Raw genomic sequence first — 17,814 nt, forward strand, 5'->3', positions numbered from 1 at the left:
CGTCTCCCTCCTATATAGATCATAGAGGTCTCTCACTATCACCTTAAGATTGGAGGAGGCCCTCCAGATCCTCACATGTCTGTCTCCATGGATAAAGAGAGCTTGAGAAAAAAATTATCTTAAAAAGCTGATCCCAAATAGGTAGGCCACCAAAACGGCATCCCTGCCTCTCTCAGGAGGATCAGATCCCAAACCATCATCCTATCATCAATCTCTGTACTAATGAAGGTCGACTACCAAGCCAGGAAAGATTTACCAATCAAGCATCATGTAACAGACTAACAAACCGCTCATCTCCTAGCAGCCATCTGATCCAGGCCATCACCTTAGGGGCACGAGAGTATAGCTCCAGTAGATGGGCCATTGGTTGCTATCTTTCAATATCAAGAATGTGAACCATCGGAATGCCACCTATACTAAGAAAAAGAAAGAACAAAAAAGGATAAATCTAGGCTGGTTCTTTCATTCTTCTTTTGATCTTCATTTTCTTTTACAAGTTGGTATTTGATATATCTTCCACTACCACATTTGTTTTGGTAACCGCTTGAATATGTCACTACAGCATTTTGACAAGTGTTCTCGCTGGATAGCGCCGCTACCCCCATTTCCTTGGTATCATAACTTCAAATTTTGAATTTTCCTTCAAATTACTTATGTAGGACAATAAAATAAAATAACAAGAAAGGCACATAGGATCTATCTTCGAAAGGCCAACCTAATAGTGTATAATCTTCTAAGCGGATAGGTCTTCAAGTTTCCGCCTAACCCAGTCAAACAGGGCAAGACAAATTACTGGATCCAATACTTGCATCTAGGATTTCAATCCTATTCAAAATAAGAACTACAGGGCTTCTAACTTTCTTAGCACAAGCAAAGAGAATGACAGCTAAGCTTCCTTGTTTTGTCAGTTTACACATAATTTGTCAATCTTGAGTACTTTAGATAATATATAGCAATTAATTCTTTCAAATAGTAGTTAATACTGAGCTATTGCATCCGCCCGTACACTTTATTTTGCTTAAATCCGTGGTCGTTGGGCGCTCTTTCCATTGTTTGGCAGCTTTCCATCATTGCTCCCAGTCACCCGGCGGGCTGTCTCATGCTCGGCGATACCTGCCAAATTTGAGTCCTAGCCCAAGGCCGAGTTCTTGGACAAGAGCCGAGCCAGATCGGCAACGAGGACGGAATTGGCCTCTTGACCTGCCAGAGGAACAGTTGTGGTTTGTGGATGATCGGGCAGTTGCCCTAATAAAATTGCAGTGGAAAATTTTTTTGTACACTATATATAATAGAGAAAAAATACATCGCATTATTTGATTGGACCATATAGTCATCTCTTTCCAACGCATATTTAATATCTGCAATTCTACTTTTCGTTTAAAATTTTGAATGACGAAAATATCTTTCTTCTTATAAAAAATTATGACATCTTACGGTCAAATTATGACTTTCTACACAGAATGTCATAATTTTTCTTTTAAAAATTATAAAGAAAGAAAGACATTTTCATCATTAAAAATTACGATGCTTTCCAACATGCATTTAATACTTGGAGATCTACTTTCTTGTTTGAAATTTTGAATGACGAAAATGCTCCTCCTTTTTTGAAAAAAATATGACTTTTCGTAGCCGTATTATGACATCCTGTAGTCAAGTTATAACTTCCTACACAAAGAAAGTATTTGATACATTACATAGGTAATATTGCTGCTTTAATCGATCAGGATCCGAAGACGAACACCTGAAAACCTTGTGCGGTATTGCTGGTGTTGGAGTGACCTGCAAAACAAGTCCCAAACTGAAGGTTGTGGCTCCGACGAGGACTCTCTAGTGCTCAAGTTAGAAAAATAAAAAATAAGGGAGCAGCAATGGGTTCTTTGAGAGAGATTCGATTGAACTTATCTGGGTCTTCGGAACTCTGGTTGCTTATATAGAAGAATGTCAGACAGCTGGATTGTTAGCTATGAGATTGTACGATCCCGAGATTGCTGGACCGTTAGACATGTCAAATTGGATGAGATAATTCAGCCCTTAATCGCTTTCGTGAGATCAGGAGAGATGGTTATGCCAAATCTTATCTATTCGGGATAGACAGTTATCGCATACGTCGAAGAGATAAGTCGACTGAGTAGCTCATATACAGATCAGATCTCGGAGATGCCTCAGCTCCGCATGGAGATAGACTTCTCAGCTCATACGGTGGTCGACAGTTGTATTGATGATTTGAGAGCTTGACATGTGTTATGATATAGCGCTGATCCGAGGTGCTCACAATAATCACGGTAACATTATCCCCCTACTCCTGAGTCTGAGGATCAGATGAAAGGAGTACTCCTAAAGGACCTTGGATCTAATGCCACATGCTTCTACCTTCACGACTGCTTCTATTGCATTTAAAATGGATGACGTCAGCTTAATGCGACTAACGCGAATGGATATAGCTGATGAGACCATTCGGACGACGGTCTCTTCAAGATTTTAATCATTTTGTGGTAGCTTTTCATTTTCTTCCTCCTTTAAATTTGTATTTTGAAGGCATAGATAGTCACAGATCTTTTTATGCTGACTGTTTATCATGATTCTTTAGAGTAAAATGGATTCACAGTGTGTGAAGAGACTTGAGCAAATTCTGACTCGTAGGAGGTAGGTTGTTGTTTCAGTTGCTGAAATAGGATTCACGGTCAGGAAAGAAGAACATATCGCTCCTACTATTGAACCCACGGCCCTACTTTTAGAAGCCATGATGTAGGATTCTCCAGAGAAAGTTTCGATCAGTGGGGTACCGACGGAGATGACATCGGAGATGAGCGTCCAGGGACGCTTTGAAAAAGATCTGATTGAGGAAGTGTGAATGAAAGAGGCGGTTGACAATCCAGAGAAAGATCTGACCACAAAGATGGAAATTGGGGGATCTCTAGAGATGGCGACTCCTGCTGGGCACTTTTTTGCATCCACTGCTCATATGGGACACTTAAATCCGACGTCTCGTATTCCATCCATAGGAGAGATCCTCCAATCCGTGGTGGAATACTTGAGGAACCTCCTACTACCAGTCGAAAGGTTATTCCTCAACGAACAAAAGGGGGAGAAGCAATCTACTGACGCCTTAAAATTCCTTACACATGTAGGTCAATGTTTGACGAGCTTTATTAGTTCCAACCTCGATGTTCTGACGATGGAGAAAGAAGAGATCGATTTACTTAAGTACCGATTAGAACATCTAGAGAGAGATAATATTGAGCTGGTCAAGGAGCTCAGCTTTACAAGAAGGCTCTTCAGGAGGCTCAGGAGTTGATTCTCCATTGAGACAAAAAACTGCGGCATGCCAAAAAATAGATGAGGCCCTCAAACAATAGAAATCTAGGACGGACAGGAAGGTTGAAGACCTTAAGAGGAGGATTAAAATTTTTAAGAGGCAAAGGTCTGAGGCTGAGAGAGACTGTCGCTGGAATTGTGATGACCTAGAGCATCTGAGGACATCACTTGAAGCAAGAAGAGATTCTCCTTGTCTTGAAACTCACCCTCAAAGGAGCCCCAACGGTGGTTCGTCCAAAAGGGCTAGAATCTCCGAAGGGACAAGCCGAGGAGAGAGAGCTCTTTGAGGAGACGGGTGCTTCACTTTCAGAAAAGTTTAGGCCTCCTCAAAGCTGCTCTCAAAAATTTAGGAGACCTGACCGAAGGTGGAGCACCTGAAGAAGAGGTTGAAAGAGAGAAAGGTAAATCATAAGCTTCTCTGAGGCAAATTTATAGATCAAGAGATTTTACTCAAACATGCTAAAAGCAAAAGAAAGCAGCTGGAGAGAGAAGGAGCTAAGATTATAGCCAAAGCTTACAAAGTAGCATTCTTCGTAGGCTTCAAGAAGTGCAAGTCCATTATCCAGGTGCACCTTTTTCCAGACCTCATCAAGCATCTTCAAGTCGATTGCTTGGACGAAGATTTACAGGCGGTGTCGTCGGATAATCGATCGAGATTTATAATGACGTCCTACTTTTCAGATGAGATGGATAAGATTGACGTAGCTGTCTGGACCAAAGGCGTCATCAACATCGAGGAATATCATCCCACAGACGACAGCTCTGGCAATCCCCATGAGAAGTCATTTATGCCTTCTTCTTCTTTTTTTTTTGTGATCCGAGACCCCTGATCTTGTAATAGAATCTCCACAGATCCGATGTATTTCTCTTCTTTTGATGAATAAGAATCATGCTTTCAAATATGAGTCAAAGTCTTTAACACATTCTCGACCCCTAGTTGTAACTACAAAACTTGATTAGAGTAAATAGCCCAGGCGAATACCTAGCCTGTGCTGTGATTCAAGCAAGGCAAGAGTCGAGCTCAAGTTAAGGTAAAAATCCAAGCTGGCTCCAACTGGCTTTAGCTGTAGTTAGAATTACAAGTGTAATAGAGATTGTAATTCTTATTCCGATCTGAAATAAAATTTCATACCCATCATACAGATTTTGAAGAGACTGAAATTCGAATTGCATCCATGTGGGAGGGATTGGAGCATGTCTGCACATATTCCTCCGAAAATAGCGTAAAGTGTGATTCACCTACCATTAGCATTAACTACCATATCGGCAACAGCAATCACGTTCATTCGCAGTCTCCACGTGTCGTGCATACGTCAGTTTTCTGTCAATACACGTCTTCTACAATTAATGAGTCGATGGGAGACAGCTTTTGGAGGTCCCATTAAGGTCTAAGACAATTTAAAATCCTTATATAGAACGAGACATGGACCTTACAATTAAAATTTTGATTTTCTCCTTTCACTGTGAGTTCTTCTCTCCTTCATCCTTTTGTGGTTTTCCTGCACAAGTGAGAGAGATGGCCACCATGGAACCTGACTTTGCGCCGCTAGACTTCAAATCAGAGTTGATGGAGCGGAATATAATTGTGCTGTACGAGCAATATTAAATACCTCTCATATTCCAACTTGAAGTTTCGAGACCGGTTGATCGAGTTTGCCTTCCGTCTTTGGGATATATAGGCTTCTACAAGGAGTGCTTTCGAGCTGAGCTGAGGCTTCTTCTTCACCCCTTTTTTATGGCACTCCCCAAATATTTTGAGATATCACTGTGTATGGTGGTATTGAATGCATGGCGACATATTTGCGGCTTCACTATGTTATGCTTGCTAGCTGGGATTGCGTCAAATGCCATATTCTTTCATTTTTTCTTCAGCCTCAAGCGATATCCAGACTCGTGCGGGTGGTGGTACGTAACTCCATGGAAGAAGATGGCTTTCGCTTGATATTTTCGGATATGCCTTCTACCATGCATGGTTGGAAGTTGAGGTTTCTCTTCATCTCACAGACATCGGGCGAAGATTAAAATTTTTTCACTTGGGACGAACCTCGGGAGGCCGCGTTAAAAGAACCTTCAATGGATAAGAGCCTGGAGCAAGAGATAGCAACTCTGTGGAGCTTCAGGGTTTTGGAGTTGAAAGAGCTGCTGTCAGCTCAGGTGCTGTTTAATGCCAGTATCAGTCAAGTCACTCCTCAAAGTATTCGATTCAGCTATTTTGGTCTTAAATCTTTTAGCTCTATTTGTCTTATAATCTGATCACTATGATTGTAGAGTTGGATGTTGGAAAGAGCTCGAGCCCACCAAAAGAGAAGAGAAAAATCCTACGCAAAAGAGGTGCCAAGCCTGCCATTGGGCGAAGCCTCTGGGCCAAAGTTGGGGATCCCGCATAACCAACTTTAGAGACTAGAGAGTCTGAACCTTCTCATCCGGAAGGCCATGAGATTATCCAGGTGAAAAGTGGCTCACCTACCACCTCAACTGCTGTGAGCTTTTGGGTGAGCCATGCGGACCAAGGTCTGGAGGAGATGATTTTGAGCCTACCTGCTTCTCTCAGCTCATCGATTCGATCAACTTCACCCACTATCGGATCCTCCTCGGATGAGGCACCAGTCGAGGTAGCTGGCACGTGTGGAACTGCATCAGTCGGACTGAAGCTTGAGGCCTCAGCACTGAGGAATCCCATGCTAGCGAGCAAGTTACCCTCTGGACTGCTCCTCCCGGGCAACGCAAACGAACTGCTGAGTATTCCTCGGAGGGAGATGAGGAGAGGAGCCGTAGATTGCCTCATCTGAGTATGCTAGGATTTTCTCATTTAGCACTTTTTGTATAATTATTTATTACTTATGAGTTTTTTCTTTACTTGTCAGCTCATCCATTATTTGAATGGGTACATTGAAAGCTCGTATGAGCTAGCCAAAGAGGTGAAGAAGTTTGGACTCAAAGCTAAGATGCTCAAAAGAGTAAAAGAGAGGCCGAGAAGGAAGTCGGAGAAGTCTCTATGAAAGCCGACACCATCGAGAGGAGAGCCGAAGATGTTGAGGTGATGTTGAGAAAGATTGTTGAGGAGAATTCTCGACTGCTGGGCAAGACAGCAGAGTTCGAAGCTCAGGTGAAGAGTAATACAGCTATTTGTGAGGAGAATTCTCACCTGCAAAAAGAAATAAAAGAGCTGAAGGCCCAATTGGAGGCAGAAGAGAAGCGAACAGCCGAGGCCGCATCTAAGACTGTGGAGGACTTTCAGACCTCAGAAAAATATGAGGAAGAAAGAGCTGAGTATTCCGCCGACGCTTATGATGCTGGAAGGCAGTCTATTCGAGTTCGAGTTGCTGCCAAATATCTAGATCTGAACTTAAATTTTTTAGATAAAATCTGAGATCCTACCACGGTGGATGTCTCAGCGACTGGCACCTCAGCTCTAGACGTCACACTTATATTTCTGTAATTCTCTTTTTTCATGTTTTAGAGTTATTATAAGAAAATTTTGAAAGGAATAAAATGAGCGGAATCTTTTGTCATACTTCTGCTTTGTGAACTTACTCATGCCGATCTGAGATAATTTAAGTGAATGGTAACCTTGTTCTACTCCCTTAAATATGGACGATTATGGAGAATAATGATCAATGACTCATTCGAAAAGGCCATACTTGGGAGATGGCATGGGGTCTTTGAAGATGCATCACGTGGGCACATTTTATTTTGTGAAGCATTGCAAAAATTTATTTCCACTCTGGAGAAGGTGCATCATTAACTGCTTGATCATTAACTCTTGGGAAGCGCCAATTGGCAGTTGGTGTGGCTACTAGCTTTTATAAATAGAGAGTCAGGGAGCAAAGAGATCTCTGCTCCACCTTCTGTGACTAGAAGTCTCTTTCTTTGCTTGTTGCCATGTCATTACCTTCGAATCTACCTCCCTTAGAATTAATTAAAAGATGGGTGAGAGAGCGGAATGCCATTGCAAGGGATGCCTGTCGGAGGTACTTAGCCCGTGAAAGGGAGAGAATTGGATGGGCCGGCACATCCACTTCTCATGGGGCCGCCCCTCCTTTGCCTCCTGCAACCAGACTCTCCCATTAGCTTGAGCACATCCTGCCTGCAGTTCGGGAGTGCTGCATCGTAGAGTTTCATGATTCTATGGCATTCAGAAAAAAAATACTTGATGTCGCTACTGCCGTCTTCATCCAGAACTTTGATGATTGTAAGGCCCGTTTACTGAGGATAATGTCATATTTAGAACTTCACGGCATACAGGTTGGCGGTATCGACGAAGAGGTGGAGATTTCGATGGATGAAGATTGAATCAGCTCATCCGGATATTGAGAAGGCAAAATCCTCGATGGACGAAGATCGAACCAACTCATCTGATCGATCCAATACACTGTCGATTGGAGCGGGATGTCCCTTCTCATCTCCTCTTATTTTTCTCTCCATCTTCTGCTGTTCTCCTCTTCTTCTTCTGCTATCCTTTTCTTCTTTCTCTTTCCTTCCTTATTTTCTTCTCTTGTTTGCAAGGTGGTGTCTGAAGCAACCATCTTCTAAAGTATTCGAAATACCAGCTTTTATTTGTAAAGTACTTGGAGCACTGACTTTTTCTTTGTAAAGTTCTTAGAGCACTGACTTTTTTTTTGTAAAGATTTTAATAAAAAAAGAATACTTTATTCTGAAAGTCGTTGCTTTATTTTTAACTTTAAATTTGTATCTGTGAATTTTGTGAATTTTGCTCGGCTCGTAGAGAACAGCACAGATAAGCATTCAAATCAGCATGAAAAAATACTCTGTGTTCAGCTCAGCATGAGTAAGGTTCTAGGTTGCTTAGTTTTAGCATAGATATACTTAGAACAACTTCGATTGAAATGAATATACTTAGAGCAGTTTAGCACAACTTGAATGTAATCCGATCGTAGATTTTATGAATTTTGCTCGACTCATAGAGAACGGCATAGATAAGCATTCAGATCAGTGTGAGAAAATACTTAGTGCTCAGCTCAACACAAGTAAAGTTTTAGGTTGCTCAGCTTTAGTATAGATATACTTGAGACAACTTCGATTGAAGTGAATATATTTAGAGTAGTTTAGCACAACTTGAATGTAATCTAGCCATTCATGAATCTAAGGCATCATAATAATTATCTCAACACTATCCCATACTCTTGAGTCTGAGAGAATGCCTCAGACGGAAGGAGTACTTGTTGAGGTAATGCCTCTAGCCGTATATTGTCCATCTTTTATTCTTCTTCTGAAGAGGCTGTGTGCCGACGGTGAGCTTGTGCCTATAACATCTAGAACCCTTCAGTGGCATTCTGAGGGTCTGATTAGTTATCCCTCTGGAGATTCTCTAAGGGTCTCCCTCCGCTTCTTGTGTGACTCGGACTCTGCAGGGGTTAGATAAGTTAGCCTCGCTTCAGAGTCACCGAGGTCTTCTCGAGAGTCTGATAAGTTGGCCCTCCGAAGGTTTTCTAAGAATCTCTCTCCGCTTCTCATGCGACTCAGATTCTACAGGGGTCCTTTAAGTAAGCTCCATCTTGAAGTCGCCGAGGTCTTCTCGAGGGTCTAGTAAGTTAGCTCTCCAGAGGTTCCCTAAGAGTCTCCTTTCGCTTCTCATGTGATGCGGGCTTTGCAGGGGTCTGATAAGTTAGGCAGAATCTCGAGGGTTTGGTAAGTTAGCCCTCCAAAAATTTTTTAAGAGTCTCCCTCTGCTTTTCATGCGATTCGAACTCTACAGGGGTCTGGTAAGTTAGCCCTACATCAGAGTCGTCAAGATCTTCTCGAGGGTTTGATAAGTTATCCCTCTGGAGGTTTCTTAAGGGTCTCCCTTCACTTCTCGTGCGACTCGAGCTCTGCGTGGGTCTGGTAAGTTAGCTCTGCCTCAGAGTCATCGAGGTCTTCTCGAGGGTCTGGTAAGTTAGTCCTTCGAAGATTTTCTAAGGGTCTCTCTCCACTTCTCATGCGACTCGAACTCTGCAGGGATCTGGCAAGTTAGCCCCATCTCTGTATCATCGAGGTCTTTTCAAGGATCTGGTAAGTTAGCCCTCACGAGTGACGTTGTGTGCATGCAGCAATCTTATACCTACGGTATCTAGCACTTCTCATCTTCATGCGAGAGGCAGTGTATGCCAGCAGTGAGCTTGTGCCTACGGCATCTTGCACTCTTGACAGCTTTCTGAAGGTTGATTAGTTATCCCTTTGGAGGTTCCTTAACAGTCTCCTTCCACTTCTCACATGACTTGGGCTCTGCAAGGGTCTGATAAGTTAGTCCGACCTCGGAGTCATCGAGATCTTGTCAAGGGTCTGATAAGTTAGCCCTCACGAGTGATATTGTGTGCCTATGGTGATCTTGTACCTACAACATCTAGTACTTCCCATCTTCATGTGAGAGGCAGTGTGTGGTAGCGACGAGCTTGTGCCTACGACATCTTGTACTCTTAGCGACAATCTGAGGGTCTGATTAGTTATCTCTCTGGAGGTTTTCTAAAAATCTTCCTTCACTTTTTGCGTAAGTTGGGGCTTTACAGGGGTCTGATAAGTTAGCCCCATCTCAGAGTCGTCGAGGTCTTTCGAGGGTCTGGTAAGTTAGCCCTCATATTAGTTGACCGTAGTTATAGTTCAGATTCTTAAGTAGAAGGAGGAGGCAACTCTTGGAGAACTCGAGTGCCAATCATAAATTGATGGCCTTCCAAATTTTATTTTCATAAAAAATAGTTACATTATTGGTAATATATGTTGAGGTTCATCGAGTTCCATGATCTTGAAATTGGAGTCCCGTCAAGCTGCTTTAGCCTATAAGTTTTTGGGCATGCCACTTTATCCACTCGATAAGGACCTTCGATTGGGCAATAGCCTTCCTTCTAGCACCTGCTCGATAGGCTATGAGACTTTGACTTGCCGCAGCATCAGATCATTAGATCAAAATTGGTAATCAGGCAAAAAGACCTACATTTTTCTACAAAAGATTAATTAGTCAGCATTTGATTACCTCATCTAGGTGTGAGTTGATTTTCACCATTTGGCTCGAATTCCAAAAAATTTCCCAGTAATCATGTAGATTCTCCTTGGATGGGCCACTTTTCTTCCAACTTTGCCCTCTGACCTGTTGTCGTTCCTGCCGCACTGGTGCTTGCTGCAGTTGAGGCTTAGGGAGAGGTTGTTGAGGCAGAGGAGGCAGCTGTTGAACTCTCGAAGCTCGATGTTGAGAGGCCGCTCTTCGGATAAAATGATTCAGCCATCCCTGCTTGACAAGTCTCTCGATCTCGTCACGAAGTTGGTGGCAGTCTTCAATATCGTGACTATGGTCATGATGGTAAAAGTAGTATCTATTTGGGTCTCGACTACGTTCTGATCTTATTCTCATCAGTCGGGACTCAGGTAACTCAGGCTCCACTTGTAGCAACACATCTCTTTAAGAAATATTCAGAGATGTATAGCTATTGTACTACCTAGAAGGTGATGGTTGCCGAATCCTTCTCGGAGAATTGCAAGATTGATGATTTTGACCCCCATTATTCCACCTTAGGGGTGGGGATCGAAAGCGTTGGCATCTTTTCTTCTCTCACCTTGGATGGTGCTTCTTACTGGATCCCACTGCGGTTGAACTGGTAGGAGTATCATCGACAAAGGCCTCTTCCATATGGACGTACTTCTCTGCATGGACTAGTATATCTGAAAAATCTTGAGGATAAGTCTTAACTAACAATTTTTTCAAGTAGTTCTTCAAGAGACCGCTAATTATTGTGGCCATCGCGGTCGACTGGTCTAGATTTTGGACATCTAGGGTCGCCACATTGAATCTGTTCATAAAAAAGCAGATTGACTCGCTCTCCTTTTGCTTAATGATATGGAGGTAGTCGGACCACTTCTGCTGTCACTGGCTGCTGATGAAATAATAGATGAAAGACTGACACAAGTCCTCAAAATAATAGATAGACACTGGCTTCAAACTCGAGCACCACTACCTAGCGGCCCCTTTAAGAGTTGGAGAGAACGCTCGACAGAGGATTACATCCGATGCTCCCTGAAGGAGTATGGCTGCCTTGAAGGTCTCCACATAATCAATGGGGTCAGTGGTCCCGTCGTAGACCTCCAGTTGAGGTAGTTTGAAATGCAGGAAGAGTGGTTCCTGCACAACTCTCAGGACGAAGGGTGGCTGACTGTTATACTCTTCATAGGGCAGTGCCAAGGAGCCATTATTGTTGAGGGTCTATTTTATTTTCTGACCCAATTGCTGCCCAACCTTCTGGAACCATCTTTTAAAGTCAACTTTATGGATAGTACCATAATCGGAGCATAGAGAAAATCGACATTCGGGGGTTGAGTCATGGCCCGACTGTGGGCTTGGAGATCACTGCCTAGCTAACTGCTGGGCCCTAAGATGACTTTGATGAGTTAATCTCTTCTCCAGACTTTGAGGAGGCACCTGCGACTTTGGTTGAGATGGTGGCTGCGGAGCTGCAGTCCAAACAAGATTCTGTGAGGACACTACCAAAGAAGGCATAGGCAGCACCACCGAGGGAACTGTATGACGCATCACCGTAGGAGGTGCAGAGACAGCCTGAGGAGGCTGCGGCACTATTTGAAAGGGTGCCAGAAAAGTCTAGACCTCTTGAACTGCAGTCGTCAGATGTTGAACTTGCTGGAAGAGTTAATCGAATTGATCGACCATGATTGATGTCGGCAGGGCTGGTTGACCTAGTAGAGGGATGATCGATTGAACCGATGGAAGAATTTTCGATGCCAGTGGTTGAGCTTGATTGTCAGCTGGCTGGCCGCCTGTTGAAAAACTGCGATATTGAAAAGTCGGAAAGATGCCTGTCTTGGAGCTATGAATGCGAATGTATATCCTTCCTCTATCTGTTGCTACTTAAATCAGTCAGGGTTGGAAGATGGACACCTGAAAACCTCATGCGGTGTTGCTGGTGCTGGAGTGATCTACAAAACAAGCTCTAAATCGAAGGTTGTGACTCCGGTGAGGACCTTCCAATGCTCAAGTCAGAAAAATAGAGAATAAGGAAGTAGCAACGGATTTTTTGAGAGGGATTCAATTGAACTTAACTGAATCATCGTGGCTCTGGTTGCTTATATAGAAGAATATTGGACAGCTGGATTGTTAGCTGTGAGATTATACGATCTCGAGATTGTCAGACCATTGAACATGCTAAACTGGATGAGATAATTTAGCCCTTAATCGCTCCCGCAAGATTAAGAGAGATGGTTATGCTAAATCTTATCTTTTTGGGATAAACAGCTATTGCACACGTCGAAGAAATAAGTCAGCTGAGCAGCTCATACACAGATCAGATTTCGAAAATCCCTTAGCTCAGCATAGAGATAGACTCCTTAGCTCATACGGCAGTCGACGGTCGTATTGTTGACCTGAGAGCTTAATATGTGTTGTGATATAGCGCTGATCCGAGGTACTCACAGTAATCACCGTAAAAGATAATATTGCTACGGTAATATGATTGTAAAAGGAATATGATTATCTGATAAAATAATAGAGAATCTTACATTATAGTGTTTGGTATACAATTTAGATTATATAGAATATAAGCTAATTTTTTTAAGGTACTTCCATCCTTACTTATTGATTATTGTTTATTTTTTACTAGAATAATTTAATTTTAGGATCCAACTATTTTTGATGACATCACCAATCGGAACGACGCATTATATTTTTTTTATTTTCACCAATTGAAACTATCTATAATTTATTTAATACATATTTTAATTTATTTTGATGGGAATATTTTGGTTCTGAAGTTATCTTGTTGCAAGATTGTAGGGTTATAAGATTATATGTAATCACATAGCCACCTCCCTCTAAATAATCAGATTACTCTTTTTCAGATAATGCTATATTACATATAATACATTATTATTTATAAAAGTGGCGAAATAAATAGTATCATCTGATTATCTGTTGTAAAATTATATGTAATTCTATTAAGATTACATGCTACTAAACACCCCAAAATGTCATAATTTTTTTTTCAAAAGTCATAAAAAAAATATTTTTATCATTAAAAATTTATAAAATTTTTAAATGATGAAAATGTCTCTCCTTTTCTTATAATATCTATAGCTAAATTAAAATTTTTTGTATAAAAAATTATAATTTAACTACAGGATATCATAATATGGTCACAGAATGTCATAATTTTTTTAAAAAAGAATGAATATTTTTATCATTCAAAATTTTAAATAAAAAAATAAAATTATATTTATTAAATATATATTAAAAAATAATGATTACGTGATTCAATCATGATATATTTTTTTTATATCATATATGATGTACAAAAATAAAAAAATAATGACTACTTGATTTAATCTCAACTGTACCGCCACTCTCTGTTATCGAGAGAAGGAAAAATGCCAAACCTTACTCGATTAGCAACCGAGTAGAATCGGATATTCATTTTTTGCCGATGATACCATTCTCACGGGACAAAGATTTAAATGATTTCATCAAAATCACCGGCCATCCCAGCCGGCCAATGCCCCCTCCATCCAAATTTTCGGTGACCCACCGTCTGTACCCTCTTGGATGCCCACATATATTGTTTTTCATTGTCTGAATCTGAAAAATAGAAAGAAAGGTAATGAGCTAGACAGCCCAGTAAGTAACAAGTATCTCTACCAGATATTTCAGATATTATATAATTTTCAAGAATAATGCTGTAAATAAATATAAAAATATATTTCATGCTGATTTAATGCAAATTCAATAATTTTAAAATATTCATATATAATATAATTATAAATCCGATTCGATTCAAAACACTCGTAACTCAACAGTCTCGACTATGACCAACGTTTAACCCCCATTGGCGGGATCCACAGAATACCAGCGCACAACCCCCACTGGCAGGGTCCACAAATACCAGCGCACAACCTCCACTGGCAGGGTCCACAAACACCAGCGCATAACCCCCACTGGCAGGGTCCATTGAGTACCAACGTATAATCCCCATTGGCGGGGCCCACTGAAACATAGTTAGACTGAGAGCATAAATCCGATCTGTATCAAAACACTTTGTACCATAATATATCATAATTTTTCAATGAACATATGCATAAATCGACGTACCATAATATTTCAAAAGCACTTTTCTTTCAAAACATAATTTCATAAATCATGCATAATTTCAGAGAATAATTATTTATTTTTATAATAAATATGAAATATCTCGAGAAGATGATTCATTACTTACCTTTCACGGAGCACTGAATGAACAGATCAACTAACTTCTAGGAGATTCTTCCGTGCCTATTATCCAAAATTATATTTTTACATTAATTTTAATTCAAAATTAAATCTAATAAATTCCAAAATCAAAATCTCACTTAAAATCAGACTCTTCCCTAAACTCGATCAAAATCATCAGATGAAGCCTTCCACTACGCTAATCTTAGAGGAATAACTTTAGAGAGAGAGAGAAATCCATCAAGAGAGAGAAACAAGCTAGAGAGAAAAAATTTTAGAGAGAAAAAGTAGAGAGAGAAAGTCCAATTCCAGAGAGAAAAAGTCAGGGTTCAGACTGAAAGAAGAGAGAGAAGAGAGAGAAACTCTCTCTCATCATTTTTTTTATTTTATTATTTATTTATTTATTTATTTATTTATTCATATATATATATATATAAATATATATATATATATTTATTATTATTATTATTATTATTATTTTTCTTTTCTTTTCTTTTCTTTTTCTCTTTTTTTTTCTTTTTCTTCTTTTTCTTTTCTTTTCTTTTCTTCTTTTTCTTCTTTTCTTTTCTTTTTCTTTTCTTTTCTTTCTTCTTCTTCTTTTCTTTTTCTTTTCTTTTCTTTTCTTTTTCTTCTTCTTCTTCTTCTTGGCTCTTCCCGCGCCGGAACAGGGGACCGACATCCCCTTCTTTTGCCGGGCCATTCAGGCCACGGCCGCCGCGGCGGAGGCCGGCGGCAGAGGGGGGCCATTCCCCCGGTCACGGAGGAACATGGCCGGCAATCGATTCCGATCGCCGGCACCGAAAAATCCAAGGAAAAAAAGGCTCAAAAATAGGGTCTCTTTTCCGACCGAAAATCGACGACACTCGTCGCCGGCCACCTCAAGCAAAGGTATGGGAGGAAGGAGGAGAAAGAGGGAAAGAAGAAGGAGACTCACCTTGGCCTCCGGTGATCTCGTCGGCGGGCAATCACGACGGAAAATTGAATGGTGTCCACGGCTTTGATCGAGAAAGACGGAGAGAAAGAGAGAGGAAAGAGGTCGATGTTCGGTCTCAAGGGAGAGGGAGTCTTCTTATAGAGGACTCTAGGACTCCGAGGGGTCCTAGGATTTTCGATCTCGCCCGAATCTCGCCGGAGAAGAAGACTCCTATCGGGAGTCTTCTTCCCGGTTTTGATTCCCCTGTTTTTTTTTTTTTTTGGGCTTAGGTCTGCTGGGCTGGCTTGGTTGGGCTGGTTTTGGGCTATAACAGTCGGCGGATAGAAGCAGGTCGAGCATAGTCGATGAGGAGGGTGGGATGGTGGAGTTGTTGCAGGATGACTGCCCACTTATTCTCGACAAGAAGGGGATCGACCGATCGATGTACAACGAGCGCCTCTGGTTCCGAGATCCCATCGCCAAGCACGACACAATCGATGGCTATCTCTTCATCATCCGCCTCCTCGAGCACCTTCTTGGGCCCGACTTCTACCTCCATCATGTGGGACAAGTCTTCTTGGAGCCTGGGATTCTCTATTCTCTTACTCTTCTTATCGTTTGTTTTAGATAGTAGGGTAAGTGATCCGTTTAATAATCCTTTGTTCGGTGCAAAACCTTGGATTACTTCGTTAATTTCTTGGCATAATTTCATCGGAGAGTCATTTATTTGTTTGCTAGTTTATTTGTTTATTTTCAACGGTGAGAGCCCAATCCAAGTATCCATTTGCTCCCCTTGTTTTTGGCCAAATCAAAAAAGATTTTGAAAATAGTGTAACATTAGTTAGAGCTCAAAGATATATGTGGCCCACTTCTGTTTGCAGCATACTCAGTAGCGTGCATTGCACTAGTTCACCCCATCCAGGGCTCTCTTTGACTCTGACCAGCAGAGAAGCGCCCCACTTCCGGTAAGTCAAGTATAAGTCGTGATTTCGTGAATCTTTTTGACATTGTTGTTTTTCTTAATCCGATGGAGTGGACCTTAAAAAATAACCAATCAGTGCTTTGCAGTCGGTGTGTAGGAGGGATTTTGAAATATTGTTTTGTTTTTTTTTCCTTGGTAAGGTTTGTTCTTTTTCATGTGCAATTACCGACATAAATATTTTTCTTTTTTTTTTTTGGTTTAACTGAATGATTTGTATTTAGGCAGGACCTTATGAGATCACAACAAGATGGACTGCGGTGATGAGATTTGATCTTCTACCATGGAGACCGGAGTTGGTCTTCCCAGGAATCTTGATCATGGGTGGCAATCCCCAGAACCCGAAGTTCTGTAGCCATGTAGTCAGCTTTATACATGGCTCTAATTAAATGCTGTCATTATTTGGGACTAAAATTATATGTTCCAAAGTTGCATAGAAACTATTTCTTTATTTTCGGTGTTTACTTTTTATGTCTACCTGTAGGATGTCTGGGATTCCATAGAGAAGAAGATTATTTTTCATTGGAAGGTCTATGGGATGTTTTATATTTGATCTTCTACCATAGAAACCAGAGTTTGGTCTTCCCAGAAATCTTGATCATGGGTGGCGATCTCCAGAACCAGAAGTTCTGTAGCCATGTGGTCAGCTTTATTTATGGGTCTAATTAAATACTGTCATTATTTGGGACTAAAATTATATGTTCCAAAGTTCCATAGAAACTTTTTCTTTATTTCTGCTGTTTACTTTTTATTTCTACCTATAGGATGTTTGGGATTCCATGGAGAAGAAGATTATTTTTCATTGGAAGGTTTATGGGATGTTCTAAAACAAGTATGGACCTATTTATTATAAAATTGTCATCCAGATTAATCGACCTTTTCCGACACACATGAATATGTTCTTTCAGGCCTTCTCATGCATAGCTTCTAATTCTCCATACCTGCGGATCTACAAGACTCCAGGTTTGGAAACACCGAAGTACCAGATACTGCAAAGAGCTGCTACTTGTAAGGTGTGGATGTTTTCTCGGTGAATGTGCTTTACATTGTTCATTGTGAATTGCATAATTGGTTAAATGTGCCCTACTAGCATTCTCCGTGTACCATGTCTCTGGAACAGAACTGCATTATTTCAACCCTTTAATTCATGAAATGTCATGAATGTTATATTTTTATGCACCTTAATTTGTGAATATATTTCATGTTATATTTCTGTATCAATTTCAAACTTTCAGAAGTTATGTTGAATATCATCATTATTAGTGTTGTAGATCCATACTTCGGCCTCGGCCCAAACAATCTCGTCACTGTCGAGCTAGTTACACCCGAGCTACTGAAGATGGCATTTGCTGGACTAAAGCGCAAATGTGGTGATTGCCTAATATGACCTATCGAGTCAGCAGCAGTTTTCAT

General features: G+C 41.0%; 1 pseudogene; it reads left to right on the top strand.

Annotated features, from left to right (window-relative positions):
* Positions 1-6,310: 6,310 nt before the first annotated feature.
* The window catches only part of LOC105035686 (uncharacterized), a 12,571-nt pseudogene continuing 1,067 nt past the window's right edge, over positions 6,311-17,814 (top strand).

The sequence above is a fragment of the Elaeis guineensis genome, chromosome 3 (genome assembly GCF_000442705.2).
Source record: "Elaeis guineensis isolate ETL-2024a chromosome 3, EG11, whole genome shotgun sequence".
Classification (NCBI taxonomy): domain Eukaryota; kingdom Viridiplantae; phylum Streptophyta; class Magnoliopsida; order Arecales; family Arecaceae; genus Elaeis; species Elaeis guineensis.